Source organism: Elephas maximus, chromosome 10 (assembly GCF_024166365.1).
Source record: "Elephas maximus indicus isolate mEleMax1 chromosome 10, mEleMax1 primary haplotype, whole genome shotgun sequence".
Lineage (NCBI taxonomy): Eukaryota > Metazoa > Chordata > Mammalia > Proboscidea > Elephantidae > Elephas > Elephas maximus.
Window position 1 is genome coordinate 110,591,591 of NC_064828.1, and position 20,357 is coordinate 110,611,947.

Genomic DNA, 20,357 nt, shown 5'->3' on the forward strand with positions numbered 1-20,357 from the left:
TATATATATATATATAATTTGTAGGCAATAAAAGGATTTTGAGCAGAAAAAGGGATTCTGGGGCTGTTTGTTACCACCTAGCCTAGTCCATCCTGGCTGGTATACCTTCCTCCTTATTAACACTTATCTACACCCTGGTGGTGTAGAGCCACCTTGGAAAATGCTGATCATGAGTTTGAACAAGAACATAGGGCTAAGATGGGTTGGGATAGGAGGGGAGACCAGTCAGAAAGGGAAGACTGACAAATCATTCATTCCTTCTTTCATTCACTCAGCAAATATTCATTGAGCACCTGATCTGTGCCAGGTCTCCTGCCAGGTTTGAGGGGAGCCCATGAGTCCAACAAGCTGCCTGGACATGGTGTGTCTTAGTTATCTAGTGCTGCTATAACAGAAATACCGCAAGCAGATGACTTTAAAAAAAGGGAAATTCATTCTCTCACAGTCCAGCAGGGTAGAAGTCCAAATTTAGGGTGCCAGCTCCAGGGAAAAGCTTTTTTTCTCTGTCAGCTCTGGAGGAAGGTCCTTGTCATCCATCTTCCCCTGATCTAGGAGTTTCTCTGCACAAGGGCCCCTGGTCCAAAGGATGAGCTCCACTCCCGATTCTTCATTCTTGGTTGTGTAAGGCTCCCCGTCTCTTTGCTCCCTTCCTTCTTTTACATCTCCAAAGAGGTTGACCCAAGATACACCTAATCTTGCTGATTGAGTCCTGCCTCATTAACATAACTGCCTCTAATCCTGCCTCATTAACATTGCACCCATTATACTCACTGCCACTGAGTTGATTCTGACTCATAGCGAACCTATAGGACAGAGTAGAACTGCCCCACAAGGTTTCCGAGGAGCAGTTGGTGAATTTGAACTGCTGACCTTTTGGTGAGCAGCCAATCGCACTTAACCACTGTGCCACCTGGGCCCTATTAACATCATAGAAGTAGGATTTACAACACATAGGAAAATCACATCAGATGACAAAATGGTGACAATCACACAGTACTGGAAATCATGGCCTAGTCAGGTTGACACACATTTTTAGGGGACACAATTCAATCCTAACATGGCATATTAGTGTAAGAACACTTCACTTTGATCCAGCTTTGGAGTTTGTAAAGCATCTTCCTGCTCGAGATCCCACTGGGTCCTCAGAACAGCCCTTTGTGGGAGAAATCATTCAACCCTTCGTGAGGGTGGGAAAGAGACCCTGAGAAAGGGGAAGTGACTTGCCCAGAGGCACACAGCTAGTGGCGAGTAGGCTACTAGGGCTAGCTACCCATCCCTGGCCTCAGCCCCCATGCTGTGGAATGGGGACTCTGGCCTGGATGGGCCCCCAGTCCTGGATCTGGGGTCTCTCATTGACTGGGCACTGCCCAACAGTCTGAGAGGGCTCCTGAGCGGGTGCACTAGGCACCCCCTCCCCCACCTGTCGCACTCAGGAGGACAGCTGTGGCTTCCTGGAGAGACTGCCAGCAGCTGCTGCACAGGGAGCAGCTGAACCCCCAAATAAAATTGTGGTGTCTCTGGAACCTCAACAATGTCCTAGCTTGGCCAAGGACACAGAGCTCCCATTCTCTCAGGCTGCAGACTGGGGTCTCCACCGCAGGGGCTCCCTTGGCTCCAGCCTCAGCTCTGGCCCACTCAATGGATGGCCTCTGGACTCATCATTCACCATCTCAGGGCCTTAGTTTCCCCATCTGTACAATAGGGCTGATGAACCTAAGGCCTTTTCCTACTCAGAGGACAGTCTCTACTTATGGCATTCCACAAATTCGCTGGACCTGGCCTCTCAGGTGCCAGGCTCAGGCTGGTAACTAGAGGGATAGAGAGCCCCCTGCAGAGGGGTGCCCTTTCCCTGTCTGTCAGGGTACAACAGGGTGTGAGGAGGTGCTGTGTAGTCAGCGCAGCAGAGCTCAGAGGTTAAACCTGTAGTGGTTTGCCTGGCAGATAAGGGTGGAAGGGCATTCCAGGTGCTAGGAACAGCATTTGCAAAGGCAGGGAGGAGACACAGTGTGAGCACAGCCTCTGCCCTCAGAGAGACAAGCCCACACCGGTCCTCAGGAAGCATTTCAGAAGTAGGAGGGGCAGGGAGTGCAGAGGTGGGGAGCCAGGTTGAAGCTCCCAGGGCAGACTTCCTGATGATTGGCCACCAGAGTTCTGAGCCCCAGAGACCGGAAACAGCAGAGTTGGGTTAGCCTTGTTAGCCTGGGCCCAGAGATGGCAGGTGGCCCCCCTGGGACCACACAGCAGGCTGTCCCCAAGGGTGCCTGCACAGACCACAGCCACCTCTGTCCTCTGGTCCCAGAGGCGCTCCCACGGTAAACTTCTAGTTTTTCTATCACGGCTGGGCACATGATCAGGGGGACAGCAAATCAAGTCCACAGCAGCTGTCACCCTTGAAGGACACGCATCAGGGGCTGGACAGAAAACTTGTCTCTCCTCCCCATCCCCACAACACACCTGCTGCCTGTGGTTTGGGGTGTAAGACTCTTGTTCTGGGACTCAGCATGAGTCACCTCTTGACCAAATAGCAAAGTTCCCACCGCCCATTCTCATTCCCTTTGGCCCTTGCCTGCCAGGGATCTCACAGCTGCTTGTCACCCAATTACCAATCATTAATGCTCTGGGATTGGATAGATGCACGTCCCCCCACATTCTTGATTGTTCAAAATTATCGATTTTAATTATTGTAAATTGATTATGTCTGATTGTTTCCATAGGCTGCTGCTAATTCTTTCTGGAAAGCTGAGTGGTATGAATCACAAGTTATACATGAGGAAACCCAGCATGCTCATCTGATCGCTACAAATTCTGGGACTGGCTATGACTGAGCAGAGAAGATGGGCTGCTGAAGACCCCACCCCCAGTACCCTGAAGTCTCTATTCTAGGCAGGCCATCCCCTGCAGCTGCCAGAAAGCTGTTGCACCTTTGTCCAGCCTATGCCCCCTGCCTCAGGTCCCTCCTGCTCCTTCCTGCTCAGGCCCTGCTGTACAGCAGGCTCGGCCACGGAGCTCAATGACCAGATAACTCAGGATGTTCACTCCATTTGGATTAGCAGGGTAGGCGTGAGAAGGGCCGTGTCGTGCGCATTCCCTGAGTCACCACAGAAGTGATGCCCAGGTGGGATCTTCCTCCTAGCAGCTGGGAGCAGAGCAGCTGGAGCCATTTGCCCAGGTATGGCAAGGAGGCAGACCCTAGTGATGGTCAAGAGAGTGAGTCCTGAACCCAGGGTACTCCCAGGGAGGGGGGCTGGGCCAGGGTCCCTGAACTAGGAAGGAGAGGGTTGGCTGCCCCTATCTGTGTCCCTCCCTGTCTCCCCACACCCACACCTGTGTACTGGCTATTCCATGTGCTTGTTGATTGGATGGCTGATCACTGTTATGGATTAAATTGTGTCCCCCAAAATATGTATTGTAATTCCTAACATCTATGCCTGTGGTTATAATCCCATTTGGAAATGGGCTGTCTTTGTTACGTAAATAAGACAGGATTAGTGTAGGGAATATTTTGAGTCAATCTCTTCTGAGATATAAAAGAGATTAAATGCAAGCTAGCAAGCTGGGATGAGGCAAGAGAGATGCCAAGGCACATGAAGATGGCCCAGGAGCAGAAGCTCAGAACAAGGACCTTCCTCCATAGCCAACAGATAGAGAAAGCCTTCCCTCAGAGCCAGTATTCTGAATTCAGACTTCTAGCCTTCTAACCATGAAAAAATAAATGTCTGTTCAGTTCAGTCATCCATTTACGGTCTCTCTGTTATAGCAGCACGAGGTAACTAAGACAGCGCCCCAAACCTCGTATGTTGGTCTAGGCTACTCGCTGCTGCTGGGGAGTGGAGGAGGCCGGGCAGGGGGTGCAGGGGCCCCATTCTATCACAGGCTACTCCTCAGGTGTTCCAAGCAGGGTTCAGGGGACCAGGTACCAAAGAAAAAGAGGAATGCAGGCAAAGGACCAGGATCAAGGGAGCCTGACGGCTGCCAGGGAGAGGGGACCTTCAGGGCAGGAGGACACTGGCTGCCTGATCACGGCCCTGTTGCTGCCTGCAATGTTGGAAGAGAGAACATAGAGCTCAGAGAGGGGCAGAACTTGCATCGTGTCACCCAGCCGGCCAGGGCATCACACCTGCAGAGGGTCCTGGTGCCCTCAATAAGCCCATCTGTACCCCAGGGAGTGGGCTGGACCAGCGGGGCTGACTGAGCCTCTTTGATGACCCTCAGGATGAACTGTTGCTCTTCCCTGCTCCCTACCCCACCCGCAACCCCACTGGTCAGACTCATCCCCAGATCCCACACTGCCTCTTCCAGGAAGTCCCCTTGAGCCTTCCCCTTCCTCGGGACTCCAGAGATTTCTGTGGGCCCCTCTCAGGTTCATCTCAATTTCTAATAAAATACAGACTGTACCTTTTACCAGGCACCCACTCTGCAGGCACATTGTGTCCATGTGTAGTCTCAGTTATCCATTTGTCGTGGAAGCTAAGGTGCATGGGCCGGAAGACACACTTTGTACACCACTAAGTGAATTACAGGAGCCCTGGTGGCACAATGGCTAAAGCACTCAGCTGCTAGTCAAAAGGTTGGCGGTGTGAACCCACCAGGTGCTCCGAGGGAGAAAGATGTGGCAGTGTGCTTCCATAAAGATTAAAAACCTAGGAAACTGACAGGGCCGTTCTATTCTATCCTGTAGGGTTGCTATGAGTCGGAATCGACTCAATGCAATGGGTTAAGTGAATTATAACACAACACACTCTATCATTTAGGGTTTTAGGCTTATTCAGACTTTGGAGTTTTTTTTTAATCATACATCACTTTGGTCCATATATAAAAAGGCAAACAGTTGGTTACGGCATTCCTGAAGTGTCTTCATATTCAGGTCTGATGCTTCTGAATTGCGTTTGGCTCTGAGTCATCTATGTCCCTGACTCCAGTACACTATCCATCTCTGGGCCATTGAGAGCAGGGTGACATGGTGTTTCTGGAAAGATGCTCCACTGTCTTCTCCAGAATATTCTTCCAAGCCCCAGACACCGCTCAGTTACTTTCAACGCTGATCTTTCTTTCTTTTTTTATTATTCTTTTTAGCAAGGTGAAGTTTACATAACAAGAAATCAACCATTCTAAAGTGAACGATTCCCCAGCATGGAGTACACGCACAACGCTGTTCAACCACTTCTATCTAGTTCCCAAACATTTTCTCACCCCAAAAGAACACTCCCTGCCTATTAAGCAGTTACTCCCCATGGCCGCAGCTCCTTAGCTCCTGGCAGTCACCAATCTGCCAATCAATCACCAATCGTGCGGTATGTAACCTTTGCATCCGGTTTCTTTCACTAAGTGTAACGGATATCATCGCTGACATCAGATGGATCTTGGGTGAGAGCAAAGGATACCAGAAAGCTGTTTACCTGTGTTTTACTGAGTGTGCAAAGGCATTCCATCGTGTGGATCATCACAAATTATGGGTAACATTTTTAAGAACAGGAATTCCAGAGCACTTAATTGTGCTCATGCAGAACCTGTACATAGACCAAGAGGAAGTCGTTCAAACAAAGAGGATACTGATTGGTTTAAAGTCAGGAAAGGTATGCATCAGGGTTGTATCCTTGCATCATACTTATTCAATCTGTATGCTGAGCAAATAATCCGAGAAGCTCTACTATGTGAAGAATGAGGCGTCAGGATTGGAGGAAGACTCATCAACAACCTGCAATATGCAGATGTCACAACCTTGCTCGTTGAAAGTGAAGAGGACTTGAAGCACTTACTTATGAAAATCAAAGACCACAGCCTTCAGTATGGATTACACTTCAACATAAAGAAAACAAAAATCCTCACAGCTGGACCAATAAAAAAATTATGATAAACGGAGAAAAGATTGAAGTTGTCAAGGATTTCATTTTACTTGGACCCACAATCAACACCCACGGAAGCAGCAGTCAAGAAATCAAACAATGTACTGTATTAGGCAAATTTGCTGCAAAAGGCTTCTTTAAAGCATAAAAAAGCAAAGACGTCACTTTGAGAACTAAGGTGTACCTGACCCAAGCCATGGTATTTTCAATTGCCTCCTATGCATGCAAAAGCTGGACAACAAATAAGTAAGGCCAGAGAAGAATCGATGCATTTGAATTATGGTGTGCCGAAGAGTATTAAATATACCATGGTCAGCCAAAAAAATGAACAAATGTTTTGGGAGAAGTACAGCCAGAGTGCTCCTTGGAAACGAGGATGGTAAGACTTTGTCTTACAGACTTTGGACATGTTATAAGGAGGGATCAGTCCCTGGAGAAGGACATCATGCTTGGTAAAGTAAAAAGAGGAAGACTCTCAATGAGATGGATTGACACAGTGGCAGCAACAATGGGCTCAAATGTAGAAAGGATTGTGAGGGTGACACAGGACCAGGCAGTGTTTCATTCTGTTGTGCCTAGGGTTGCTATGAGTTACAACTGACTCAACGGTACCTAACAACAACAACGTTTTCAAGGTTCCTCCATGATGTAGCATGTATCAGTACTTCATTCCTTTTTAAGGCTGAAAAACATCCCATCGTGACACTGATCTTTCCTTATCTCCCCAGAAGATGTCCCTGAAAGATTTTCAGATAACCTCTGAAAGGTCCTTCACTGGCTTGTTTACTGCCGAGGGAGGCTGCTGTCCAGTCAGGCCACAGGGAACAGTGACCACGTCCATGCATGCACAGACAAAAACAGCCAGGTCCCTCTGCTGCTGGCCAGCATCGACCCAAACACACAGCCTGGTTTCAGAGATATTATATTGTAGAAGAGAATGTGCCTCTTAGGGTCGATGCACGTGATCACCCTCACCACCACACTCAGGGAGGCACTGGTCACCCAGGTGTGTCAGTGAGGAAATCAAGCCCAGAGTGGCCAAGATGCCCAGGGCCCCACAGGTGTTGCCTGGTTCTGCCTGGCTCTGGCTCTGTGGGCTCTGGGGGGTGCGGGCAGGGACCAGGCCCATATCCTCATAGGGGCTTAGAGTCTGGCCCAGGCGGGGGATGGAAGGAAACACTTGCTACCAGCAGCTGTTCCTCAGGTACCCAGGGTGGGTGCGCCCACTGCACACAGGCTCACCCAGGGCGGAGGGTCCTGGGACCCACCTCACTAGTATACCCCGTACCAGGTGTGGTGACTGGAACAATGCCTTGGAAGTCCTAGGGCTGGGAGAGGCTGGAGTCTAAACTTCCATCCAGCCCCTTTTACAGATGGGGAAATTAAGGCCCAGCTGGGAGTAAAGGGCGTGGCCAGTGTTCCCCAGCCTGTGACTAGGGGCTCTTGGGAAGGGGCCAGGTGGCCTAGGCAGGGCCTTGCCCACTCACTAGGAGGGTATGAGTGTCTTGAAAGCAGGGAGACTTGGGTGTCTGCCACCAGGACAAGAGTGCCACTTCTTTGTCCTGTTGGGCCCTTGGGTTGTGGCAGGTACTAGGGACAGGGATAGGCTAAGGGGGAGAGTGTCCGGACCGAAAGACATCACCCGAAGCACCCTTTGTCCAGGACGGGCTCAGAAGGGGAGAGGGGCTGAGGGTAGGACCCAAGGGCTACCCCAAGGAAGGGGTCATGGGGAGTTCCCTCTGGGAGCCCCTGGCCCAGGCCAGAAAAGCCTCTTGAGTATTGAAAGGTCAAAGACAAAGCTCTGGACCTTTCAGGGCCTGAGCTGGCGGTGGGTTCCCCCACTCCCTCGTACGTGGGTAGTTGCAATTCAGGCCCGCCTGAGCCCCCTGTTGCCGTGCTAGGTCCTCTCCCTGGGGTGCCACCTCCACTCTGGAGACTTCCAAGCATCCCTCTCCCAAATCGCAGTTCACACTAGCCCATGGACAGGACACAAGGCCACTATTGGCTTCTTACCTGCCTCCCATGGGGCACCCCCAGGGTGGGGGAGCCTCTCCAGATCTGCCTTTCTAGGCTGGGCCCAGCAGCCACCCCTTCTGCTGCCTTCACACCCCTAAGCCTCCTAGGCCTCCTGTAAGGGTTTGTACTCCCACACCCAACCCCAGGCTTTCAGCCCAGACCCCACACCTGAGTCCCCCCTTCCCTTCCGCTGCTCAGGAAGGACCTGCCCTGTGCCCTGAGTCACCCCTGCCACCCCACCCCCAGACCTGAAGCTGGGAGTGCTGCCCTGGGTCCCAGCAGGTCCAGGTGACCATTCCTTGCCCATCTGCCAGCCTCAGTCCCCTCCACTATATGATGGTGGAGGAGGTTGGGCCCCCCAGAACACAGTCCACCTTCCCCAGCCCCCTCGTACCCACTTTCCAGGTTTATTTATTTTTGCTGAGGGAGGAGAGAACAGAAAGAAAAGTGCAGCCAAACCCACCGATAAGCCATAAGTGGGAGGAGCTGGTGCAGCCCTGCCCCCACTGTCCAGATAAGGAAACTGAGGCCCAGGGAGGGCGGGACAGGCCCGCTGCCCCACCTAGCTGGCCAGGGCCGCAGGCAGGCAGATGTGGGCCATGGAATTTCCATGGGGGTCGTCGCGCGAGGCCGGTCTCCCCCTGCTGCCGCCCCCGTTCGCTGGCCACCGCCTGTTCTTTGTCTCTCGCGGTCACCATGACTACGGTTCCAGTCAGCTCCAAACGGCTCGCCGCCTCCTCAGGCCGCCGGCGGGATTTCTCCTCCGCGCGGGGAGAGAGGACTCCGGGGCCCGGGGCCAGGACGTGGCCTCGCGCGCTGCTATTAGGTCGCGGAACTGGGGGAGGCCACCCAGCCTGGGGGTGGAGGGAGAGAGGGACTCCACCCCGGCCGGCCACCTTCGTCCCGGAGGAAACCCTGAGGCCCCGGGCCCTCCGGGCTGGTTCAGATTCTCGGGATCCGCTCCAGCCGGCCCTCAGTTTCCTTACCAGGCAAACGGGTGGCTGGGAAGAAGCGAAAAGCGCCGCGAGCGCGGGAAGGAGGAGAGCCAGCTTTTCCCCTTGCGGCCAGGGCAGGGTCCGAGAACCCTGCAGGCCCCCAGCCTATGACCTGATCCCAGCCCCAACCCAGGATCCCCCTCTCAGTGACCTTGAGCTCATCCCCGCCCAGGTCAAACGGGTGCACGTGGTTGGGGAAAGGTCACAGGAGCTTTGGGTCATAGCTGAAGATTTGGTATCTACTGTCATTATTCAAATGAAAACGAGGTGACGGGCTGAGTGAATTCATTCAACAAATGCCCAAGGGGCCGTCCAGGGCAGGCCTGGCTGGTGCAGGGACAGCCTGGAACCCGACCAGGCGGCCCCACCCAAGCTCAGCGGCAGCTACCCAGACTACACCTGACCACACCCGCAGGGATTTCATCAGAGCTGAGCTGGTGGCGCCCAAAAGGGCATTTCACCAGGGAACAGCCTGGGCAAAGGCCCAGAGAACCCTGGAGTCCCAGCCAAACTAAAGAGAAGTCTGGTGGCAGCCCAGAAGGTGGGGGGACAGCGGCCTGGGGGCATGCAGTCTCCCAGGGTCCCAGGCTCAGAAGGACCCCTCCTCTGCTCTAATGTTGCCATTTTGAAATCCTCAGTACATTTTGAAAGAGGGGTTCAGAAATTTCATTTTGCACTGGGCCCAGCAAATAACGTAGCTGGCCCTGCTCCAAGGCACTGCAGAGGCAAGGAAGGGCTTTCAGCAGAGGAAGGTTGTGGTCAGAAGGGACATTGAAGATCCTCATTTGCTGGGTAGCAGATTGTGGTTGGCACCCAGACTGGGGTCGGAGGCCGGGTATGAATTCAGCCCTGTCATGTGCTGGGTAGAGACCGTTCAAGTTGCTGCTTGGGGCCTGTGACCTGTAATGCTGCTGCCTGTAGTAGCACCTGCTGGGATCCCATCTGTGCTGGCCAGTGTGGGCCTGCAGGGCCGGCGCAGGACCTGGCTGTCATAGCTTTGCTGCAGCTGGGACCCCTCCACACGCTCTGCCAGGCTTTCTTTGCCCCAGTGGGTGGAGAGAGAGAGGTTGATAGGCTCTGGAGGGACACTTGGACACCAGACAGCCTAACAGACATCTCTTGCTTTTCAAATGTTTTTTACCAAACATGTTTATTACTTTGATTAAAAACAAAGTATTCAAATCTATTGAATTCAAAATAAAACAAAGCTTGTTTGAGGAGAGGGCTTCAGAGACTCCCATAGAAATGTCTGTGGAGATGGGGGACTCCTGTAGGGGGATCCCACCCCAGGGCCTGCAGCATCCCAACCTGCCCCCCATCCACCCAGCACAGGCCCCCCCAGTCCCCAAGGCAGTTACTGTATTCTCCCCCAGGAAGCTGGGGTTACCGTATTCCCTGGAGTATGCACCAGCTCGAGTGTTCCCTGGGGCTGTTCTTTGGAATGGGAGCCCCTGTGGTAAGAAAAAAAACTAAGGGCTTCAGCTGATGATTATTCAGGGTCCCTGGGAACCTCACTGCTCCCTCTGTGGGGATGTTTCTCCCTTTCCTTGTCTCTATCTAAACTAATTAATGTGTATTTTTATCCAAGTAATGCAATAGTTGAAAGTATACACACACAGAATACACAAAATAGGCCTATAATGACAAGCAGGAGGCCCCTCCCACCTGGTGCCCCCCAGACCTTATCCCCAGAGGCAACCGCTTTCAACTCTTTCTGACTTTATCTCCGTGTTTATAAATAACAGGCTTGGGCCGCTGTTATTTGATTCATCAATTTGAGCCATTATATTAACTTCCCATCACGGACAATGAGGATTTAACTGTCTTATCCCCCTCCCTTCAACACAACCGGCACATACTGTCCCTGTGTTTTCTCTGGTGGAGCCACATGCAACGATCTTTGGTTAAACCAGTGTTCAGTTGTTTCATCATAATGATTATATAAACACTGTTCGCTACTGAGCCGAGTAATACAGTATAATTGTATTTCCTTTCTGGTTTAACGTTTAGTTTTTCCCGAAGTTAACAACTACCTGCTTTTGGTTGCTTAGTGTAGTAGGTAGTTCTCCGAATGGTATGAATGGTTTATGCTCATCTACTAACCAAAAGGTTCAAATCCACCCAGAGGCACCACAGGAGAAAGGCCTGGTTATCTGCTTCCACAAAGATTACAGCCAAGAAAACCCTCTGGAGCTCCGTTCCACTCTGTAGTACACAGGGTCACCATGAGCTGGAATTGATTTGATGGCATCGGGTTTGGTTTGGTTTAGTGTGGTAGGCTGCTTCTAAAATAGTTCCCAATGACCCTGCCTCCTGGTGTTCACACCTTTCATAGCCCCCTCTCCTTGAGTGTGGCATGACCTGTAACTTACTTCTAGCCAAGGTGACAGGGTACCCATGATTAGGTGACAAATACTGTAGCTCAGGTCTTGCTGGAGTATCTTGCCCTCTCGCTGGTGTGGAAGAAGCAAGCTGCCGCGTTGTGGCTGCCTATGTTGAGAGGTCCACGTGGCAAGGAGCTGTGGGCAGCCTCTGGTCAATAACTGGCAAGAGACCGAAGCCCCCTGTTCAAGGAACTGAATTCTGCCAACAACTTCAGTGAACTTGGAAGTGGGACCTTCCCCGATCATGCTTCAGATGAGACTCAGGTGGCACCGTGATTGCAGCCTCATGAGACCCTAAGCGGATGACCCAGCTAAGCCACGCCCAGACTCCTGACCCATCGAAACTGTGAGATAACAAATGTGTGCTGTTTTAAGCCTCTAAGTTTGTGGTAATTTGTTATGCAGTCATAGATTACTGATACACGTAACTTTCTTTGTACCAGTAAAAAGAGTTACCATCCGGTTGGTTCCAACTCACGACAACTCCATGCTCCACAGGGTTTTCAGTGGCTGATTCTTCTGAAGTAGAACACCAGGTCTTTCTTCCAGGGTGCCTCTGGATGCACTTGAATTTCCAACTTTTTGGTTAGCAGCCGATTGTGTTAATTGCTTACACCACCCAGGGACTTCAGCTTTCTTTTCACCTATCTAATTCTTCCCAATGCTCCAATAATCTCTCAATACCATTTTCTACACATCACGTATCCTATCCCCACCATTGTCTCATGATTTCCCTCCTGGAGACCCCTCTCCTACAACAATCCTTCTGGTTGTTCTCTGGGCCTGTGGTACAGCTACTGTTGCCCTGGGTTTTCCCTTCACCTCTCTCTTGGGTTGGATCCTGGTTTCCTGGATCTCATGTCTTTCTTTCTCCTGGTTTCCTACCTCATTTTGCTAGAGAACATCCTCCAGTAGCTTTCTGAGAAAAGGTACAAGGGACATAGAATTTTTTGAATCTTTACACATCTGAAAAGATCTTTATCCTAATCTCATGATTGATGATAGCTTGGCTAGGTATAGAATTCCAGGTCGGAAATCATCCTCTTCAGCATTTTGAAGGCATGTTTCCATTGCCTTCTAGCTTCCAGGGATGTTGTTGGCAAACCCACAGCCATTCTGATCCTTTGCATGAGACTTGCTTTTCCTCTCTGGAGACATTTAGGATCTTTGATTTATCTCTGGTGCTCTGAAGAAGACTCCACCAAAACATGATGCGGTGCCTTCTCTGGGCACTTTGTAATTGCTATGCATGGCATGGTGGGTCCCTGTACTCTGGAGACCTGTGTCCTCAGTTCTCTGCTTCTGGGACTCCTATATTTGGATTTAAGCACTCTAATTTTTGTGATTTTCCTCTCCTATTTTCTATTTCTTTGTCATTTAGTTCTACTCTTCAGGAGATTTCCCTAACTTTTTCTCCCACCCTTTATTTTGACTATCATATTCTAAACTTCTACAAGCTTTCTCTAAATTCTTTGCTCTGTTAAAACAAATAACATCCTTCCGGTTTAATGCCCTGTCTTAGGAATTTGGGTTTATTTTGACACTTCATTCTGTTCTCTGAATCAACTCTTTTTATCCTGGCTCCTTTTCTCTCTCCATTTTGGTCTGTGTCCTTCCTATTGGAGGTTTTTCTCTAATGTCTGTCAACCCTGGGCTGCCCCGCACACTAGAGTGGAGCATGGACAATCAGCTGGAATCTCTGAGTGTGGAAGGATTCACTGTTGAAGTATCAAGACCACTTTTCTGTTTGGTGTATTGGTCAGATTTGCTAAGTTATGCTGCAGTGACAAACAATCCGCAAGTTTCAGGTGCTTACAAGAGCAAAGGTTTATTTCTGATTTGTGTTATATTGTGTGTGCGGGTTGCTGCAGCTCCGCACCAGGACTTCTTCACTCTGGGACCTAGGATGAAGGAACAGCTTCCATCTGGGACATGCTTTTCTAGTAGCAGAGGGAAAAGAGCACTGGCGGGACCATGAGACAGCTCTTCAAGTTTCCACACAGAAGGGACACATGCCCCTTCCACTCTTTTCATTGGCCAGAGTAAGTCACATGGCCTCTCACAGCCAGGGGTAGTGAATAATTAGTGGCAGTGTCATTTGGTCTCCAGAGAAGACCCCTCCTCCAATCTCCTGCCTGGGGGGATATATGCTTGGTTCCTGGCATTCTAGGGGGCTGCTGTTCCACGTGCAGAGGCCACTCAAGTCCCTTTTAGCAGCTCCACACCTCTCCCCTGCCTCTGCTATGCCTGATGGCCCCAATCCTGGAGTCTCTCTCCAGAGATTCCAAGTCTTGTCTTCTGCAGGAGTGGGTGGAGGGAGGGAGTGGGTAGAGCCAACTGGCTGAGGCTGCCAGAGGACTTGGGGGTGTGTTAGTTATCCACACTGCTTAACAAATTTCTACAAATTTAGCAGCTTAACACACACTTATTATCTCATAGTCTCCATAGGTTAGAGTTAGGCTAAGTTGTGTCCTCAGCTCAGGGTCTTACAAGGCTGCCGTCGACATGTCGCCCACAGTGTGCTCATCTGAAGGCTCATCAGGGGAACAATCTGCTTCCAAGCTCATTCTGGTTGTTGGCAGAATTGACTTCCTGCGTTGTGAGGCAGCAGGCTCTGGCTTTTTGCTGGCTAGAGGCTGGAGGCTGGACTTGCTGCCTGCAGCTCCCAGAAGCCATCACGGTCCTTGACCACTTGGCACCCCCAACATGGCTGCTGACTTCAGCAAGCTAACAAGGAAAATCCCACTCCAGTGTGCTAAGTCTGAGTCTTAAATATTGTAACATAATATGGGCATGACACCCCACCACCTTTGCCATATTCTGTAGGTTAGAAGAAAGTCCCAGATTCTGCCTGCACTCTAAGAGGCCTTGGACTAAGGTGTGGGCACCAGGAGGTGGGGAACCACTGGGGTCACCTTGGGTCTGTCGGTCACAGGTGCTGTAACTATTCTGTGAACAGACTGTCATCTCATCCCACTCCTGCCTCCCACAGCTTCCAGTGTCTCCACCAGGTCCTGCCGGTACATGGGTGCTTTTGCTGGCACCCCAGGGAGGCACTCCCGCCAGTTTTCACTCTTCTTAACACATGTTGGACCCCTCATCCGTGGTAGTCTCCTCTTGTGTTTATGCCTCTTTTTATTTTTATTTGCCATCATTTCAATGAAGCTTCTGGAGGAAGGAGAGTTATTACATAGCTGATCCTCCATGTTTAACCTCCCCCCCATCTGATCAAGGAGCCCTGGTGGCACAGTGGTTAAGAACTTGGCTGCTAACATAAAGGTCAGCGGTTTGAGCCCACCAGCCGCTCTGCAGGAGAAAAATGTGGCAGTCTGCTTCTGTAAAGTTTTATAGCCTTGGAAACCCTATGGGCAGTTCTACTCTGTCCTATAGGGTCGTTGTGAGTCAGCAATGGGTCGGTCTGATCAGGAATCCCTGGGCGGCACAAATGGTTAAGTGCTCGGCTACTAACCCAAAGGTTAGAGGTTCAAATCCACCCAGAGGCACCTTAGAAGAAAGGCCTGGGGGCAGTAAGTTTACGTTAATGGGAGAGGAACAACTCAGAAAAGGAGGGTGAGAATGGCTGTACAACTTGAAGAATGTAGGGTGAGAATGGCTGTACAACTTGAAGAATGTAATCCGTGTCACTGAATTATACATGTAGAAACTTGAATTTGTGTATATTTTTCTGAATATTTTCTCAACAACAACAACAAAAATAAAATAAATTTTTTTTTTAAAAAAAAGAGGCTTAAGGGGTATAACGACCAGGTGCAATATATGGTCCTACATTGTATCTTAGTTTGAAAACACCAACTGAAATTTCAAAGACATTCTGGGGAGCAACTGGGGAAACTTAAATATGATCTGGCTATGAGATAAAATGAAAATATTTAGATCATTAATTAAGCAAACAGATTAGAATATAGCATGGATGAAATGACAATACTTGGTAAGAAATACCTATATGTATATATATATATATATGCTTCATGTCCTCGATGTCTTTCCACAGCTGATCTGGTCTTCTGTCATTAGTGTTCAACTTGAATTTGCATATGAGCAATTAATGGTCTGTTCCAGAGTCAGTCCCTGGCCTTAGTTCTGACTAATGATACTGAGTTTCTCCATTGTCTCTTTCCACAGATGTAGTCGACTTGATTCCTATGTATTCCATCTGGTGAGGTCCACATGTAGAGTTGCTGTTTATTCTGTTGAGATAAGGTATTTCCAATGAATAGGACATTGATCTTGCAAAATTCTATCATGCAATCTTCGATGTTTCTATCACCAAGGCAATATATTCCAATTACTGATCCTTCTTCTTTGTTTCCAACTTCCACATTCCAATCGCCAGTAATTATCAGTGCACCCTGATTGCATGTTTGATCAATTTCCGACTGCAGAAGTTGGGGAAAATCTTCAGTTTCTTCATTTTTGGCATTAATGGTTGGTGCATAAAAACAGAGAATACCAGAAAGATGTTTACCTATGTTTTATTGACTATGCAAAGGCATTCAACTGCGTGTATCATAACAAATTATGGATAACATTTCCAAGAATGGTAATTCCAGAACACTTAATTGAGCTCATGCAGAAGCTGTACATAGACCAAGAAGCAGTCATTTGAACAGAACAAGGGAATACTATGTGGCTGAAAAACAGGAAAAGTGTGCATCAGGGTTGTATCCTTTCATCATACTTGTTATGGATTGAATTATGTTCCCCAAAAATGTGTGTCAACTTAGCTAGGCCATGATTCCTGGTATTGTGTGATTATCTGCCATTTTGTCATCTGAGGTGGTTTTCCTGTATGTTGAAAATCCTGCCTCTATGATGTTAATGAGCCAAGACTCAATCTACAAGATTAGGTTGTGTCTTAAGTCAATCTTTTTGGAGATATAAAAGAAAGAAGTGAGCAAAGAGACATGGGAACTTCATGGCACCAAGAATGAAGAACCAGAAGGTGAGCACATCCTTTGGACTCAGGGTCCCTGTGCTGAGAAGCTCCTAGACCAGAGGAAGATTGATGGCAAGGACCTTCCCCCAGAGCCAATAGAGAGAGAAAGCCTTTCCCTGGAGCTGGCACCCTGAATTTGGACTTCTAGTCTCCTAAACTGTGAGAGAATAAATTTTTCTTTGTTAAAGCCATCCACTCATGGTACTTCTGTTATAGCAGCACTAGATAACTAAAACGTTATTCAATCTGTATGCTGAGCCACTAATCTAAGAAGCTGGACTATATGAAGAAGAACAGGGCATCAGGATTGGTGGAAGACTTATCAACAACCTGCAATATGCAGATGACACAACCTTCCTTGCTGAAAGTAAAGAGGACTTAAAGGACTTACTGATGAAGATCAAAGACGATAGCCTTCAGTATGGATTACACCTCAACATAATACAAAAATTTCAGCCAATAAGCAACATCATGATAAACAGAGAAAAGACTGAATTTATCAAGGATTTCATTTTACTTAGATCCACAATCAACACCCATGGAAGCAGCAGTCAAGAAATCAAACAACGTATTCCATTGGGTAAATCTGCTGCAAAAGACCTCTTTAAAGTGTTCAAAAGCAAAGATGTCACTCTGAGGATTAAGGTGCTCCTGAAGCCAAGCCATGGTATTTTTCAATCACCTCATATGCATTTGAAAGCTGGACAATGAATAAGGAAGACCGAAGAAGAATTGATGCCTTTGAATTACGGTGTTGGTGAAGAATATTGAATATACCATGGACTGCCAGAAGAATAAACGAATTTGTCTTAGAAGAAGTACAGCCAGAATGCTCGTTAGAAACAAGGATGGTGAGACTTTGTCTCACATACTTTGGACATGCTATTAGGAAGAACCAGTCCCTGGAGAAGGACATCATGCTTGGTAGAGGATCAGCGAAAATGAGGAAGACCTTCAATGAGATGGATTGACACAGTGGCTGCAGCAATGGGCTCAAACATAGCAATGATTGTGAGGATGGCACAGGATTGGAGTGTTTGATTCTGTTGTATATAGGGTCACTGAGTTGGAACCGATCCAATGCCACCTAACAACAACTACCACAAAAATGTCTGGAATGATATATACTAACGTGTTAAGAGTGGCGATTTCTAAGTAGTAGGAATATGTTTTTATTTTCTTATGTTTGCTTTTCTGTATTTTCTAACTTTCTGTGATGCACATGTACTGTTTTTGCAATAACAAAAATTAAATATGTAGATTAAGAAAAAGAAAACTATATAGAGCAAAGTTCTCCTCTGACACACAGGGGATCACAGTGAGTTAGAGTTGACTCAACGGCAGCTGGTTTGGTTCTTTGATTTTCAGTCTGACCAGCTAGCTCTTCCCCATCTGACAGGGCTCCGCTGTGATGTGGTCTTCCCTGCCCCCTCCCTGCCATCCCCGACCACCCACCTCCTCCAGCCCAAACACAGGGTCCTCTGATTGCTCCCTGCTGGCACCCTAGCAGCCTCAAACAAGAGAGCCACACTGACAGACAGACAGACAGACTCCACCAGTGGCTTCACACTCCAAAATTCTGGTTTAGGGGTTTCTCCAGCATAATGTGCTCTCTCCTGCCTCTGTGCCTTTGCACATGCTGTTCCCTCTGTCTGGGGTGCCTTCTTCACCCTTCACCCTGCCTCCTGGAATATCCCTTGGTAATTCCTACTCATCTCTAGCCCAGGGCGCCTCCCCCAGGAAGCCTTCCTAACTGAAACAGGCCAAACTCGTGCCCTTTGTCCTCTCAGCTCCATCATACCCACCCAATATCACACCAGGTTCTATTAACGGGCATCCCTCCCACTGCCCTCGTCCTCCCCACAAAGCCAAGTCAAGGTGAGGAAGCATCATCCAACTGTCTTTTCTTTCCAAGCTGGCAGAGCCTGGGGCAGACACGGAGGCCAGCAGGATCGACTCCAGTCTTAACGGGCTGCGTGACACTCCAGCTTGAAACCTGGCAGTGGCTCCTCTGTGCTTCTGGGCTCGCATCCAAAGGCCTGTGCAGCCCACAACACCCTGCACGGTCCAGGCTCTTCTCCCCACCCCACGTCATTCACCCATGGTAACCCATGAATCCATTCCCGTATCAGGACCAGTTTCTTTTCCTCCACCCCCTGCCCCTTCACTGTTGCTGTTAACTGCCATGGAATTGGCCCCTGACTCATGGCGGTCCTCTGTACAACCGGATAGGGTTTTCAGTGGCTGATTTTTGGAAGTGGATTGCCAGGCTTTTCTTCCTAGTCCAGTGTCATAGCAAAACACAAGCCTTCACTGCCCTGACTGGTGGCAGCTACCCAGGAATCCAGCCCACATGGAAGGTGAGAATTCTAGCACTGAAGCCCCACTGCCTCCTTCCGTTTACTACCAAACCAAACCAAACCAAACCAAACCCAACGTCCTCAAGTCAATGCCAACTCATGGCGACCCCATGTGATCCATAAGGTTTTCTTGGCTGTAATTTTTACGGAAGCAGATTGACAGGCCTTTCTTCCACGACGCCGCTGGGTGGGTTTGAACCACCAACCTTTAGGTTAGTAGTGGAGTGCAAACATACGTGCCACCTAGGGACCCCTCTACTAGTCAGGTCCAAACTCACCCTGCAGCCTCTCAACGTCACCTCCTCAGGGAACTCGGGGTCCTGCCAGGCCACCCCTGTGACACCCCCACCATAGTTTTGTAACTAACAGGCTTGGGTACGGCCCCAGGCTGTAAGCCCCTTGGGGCAGGACGGTGTCTGGGTTGCTCAGGACACATCCCCAGCTATCTCAGGGAGCCTCAGGCCTCGTGTTGAAGGAATGCAGGAGTCTGGAACTCAAGGACAGAGATGCCCACTCTGCTGGCTCGAATAACCAAGATAAAGAAGTCCAGTCGGTGCTCAGAGTCCATGTGGGGCTCGGAGACTTCAAACAGCCTGAAGCCAAACGGACAAGTCCAGGTGGTAGACCTATTCTCAGACAGGGCTGAGCCCCAGGGCTCCGTGACACCAGGTGTGGCAGTTAATGCTCTGTGTCACCTTGGCTAGGCTATAATTCTCAGTAATAATTCTATAATTCTCAAACTCTATGTAACAAATCACCTTCCTTTTTGTGACCTGATGTCAGCAGCCTATCCGTTGACAGGGGAGTTTCCTTGGGGCTGCGGCCTACCTCCAGGATACAAATGGATATTGTGGCAAAGCTCACCCTCCTTTCACCCTGCACTCTTCTAGTTCCTGACGTCTGGTTCTTGGGACACCAGAAGCCTTCAGCTGGCCACCCAACCCGCAGATTTTGGATTCCCCAGCCTCTGCAACCACGGGAACCAGCAGAAGCCTTCAGCCTGCCACCCGACCCACAGATTTGGGACTTGCCAGCCTCCACAATTTCATGAGCCATTTCCTCACAATTGCGTCAGCCATTTCCTTGAAGTAAATTTCTCTCCCCATACGTAGTGGTTAGGAAACCCTGGCAGCGTAGTGATTAAGTGCTACGGCTGCTAACCAAAGGGTCGGCAGTTGGAATCCGCCAGGCACTCCTTGGAAACTCTGTGGGGCAGTTCTACTCTGTCCCATAGGGTCGCTATGAGTCGGAATCGATTCGACAGCACTGGGCTTGGGTTTTTTTTTTTTTTTTTTTTTTTTTGGCTTATATAGCCTTCACTGGCTTTGCTCCTCTAAAACACCCAGATTAAGATGCCAGGCTCGCCCTTGCTTTTCCACCCCTCTGTGAGCTCCCTGCTCCAGGGCCTCTGCGGCCCCCCCTGCCAGCACCAGCTCCCACCCTCCCCTCCCATTGGCACTGAAGTGTCCAGCCTGAGTCTCAAGGCCTGCTAAGCCAGGTACCCATCCCAAACCAAAGGAGGGGTATGCTGATTGCCAGGCCTGAAAGCTGGGCGAGGGTGCCACCCACTACACCAGTTTGTAGAGGTGGACCGATAGGGTTCCTCCCTGGAAAACCAGGGTGTTCTTATCCGAATAAGGGGGAGTGGAAGCTGGGCAGAGGGCCCCCGAAGGCAACACCAGAGGAGTGGGAGCAGTCCTCAGGCCCCAGGAAGTAAGGTCCCCTCCCTCAGCTCTGAAGGACCTGTCCCTCATTTGCAGGCGGAGAAACCCAGGCACTGAAGGATAGGCCTTTTTCCAGGC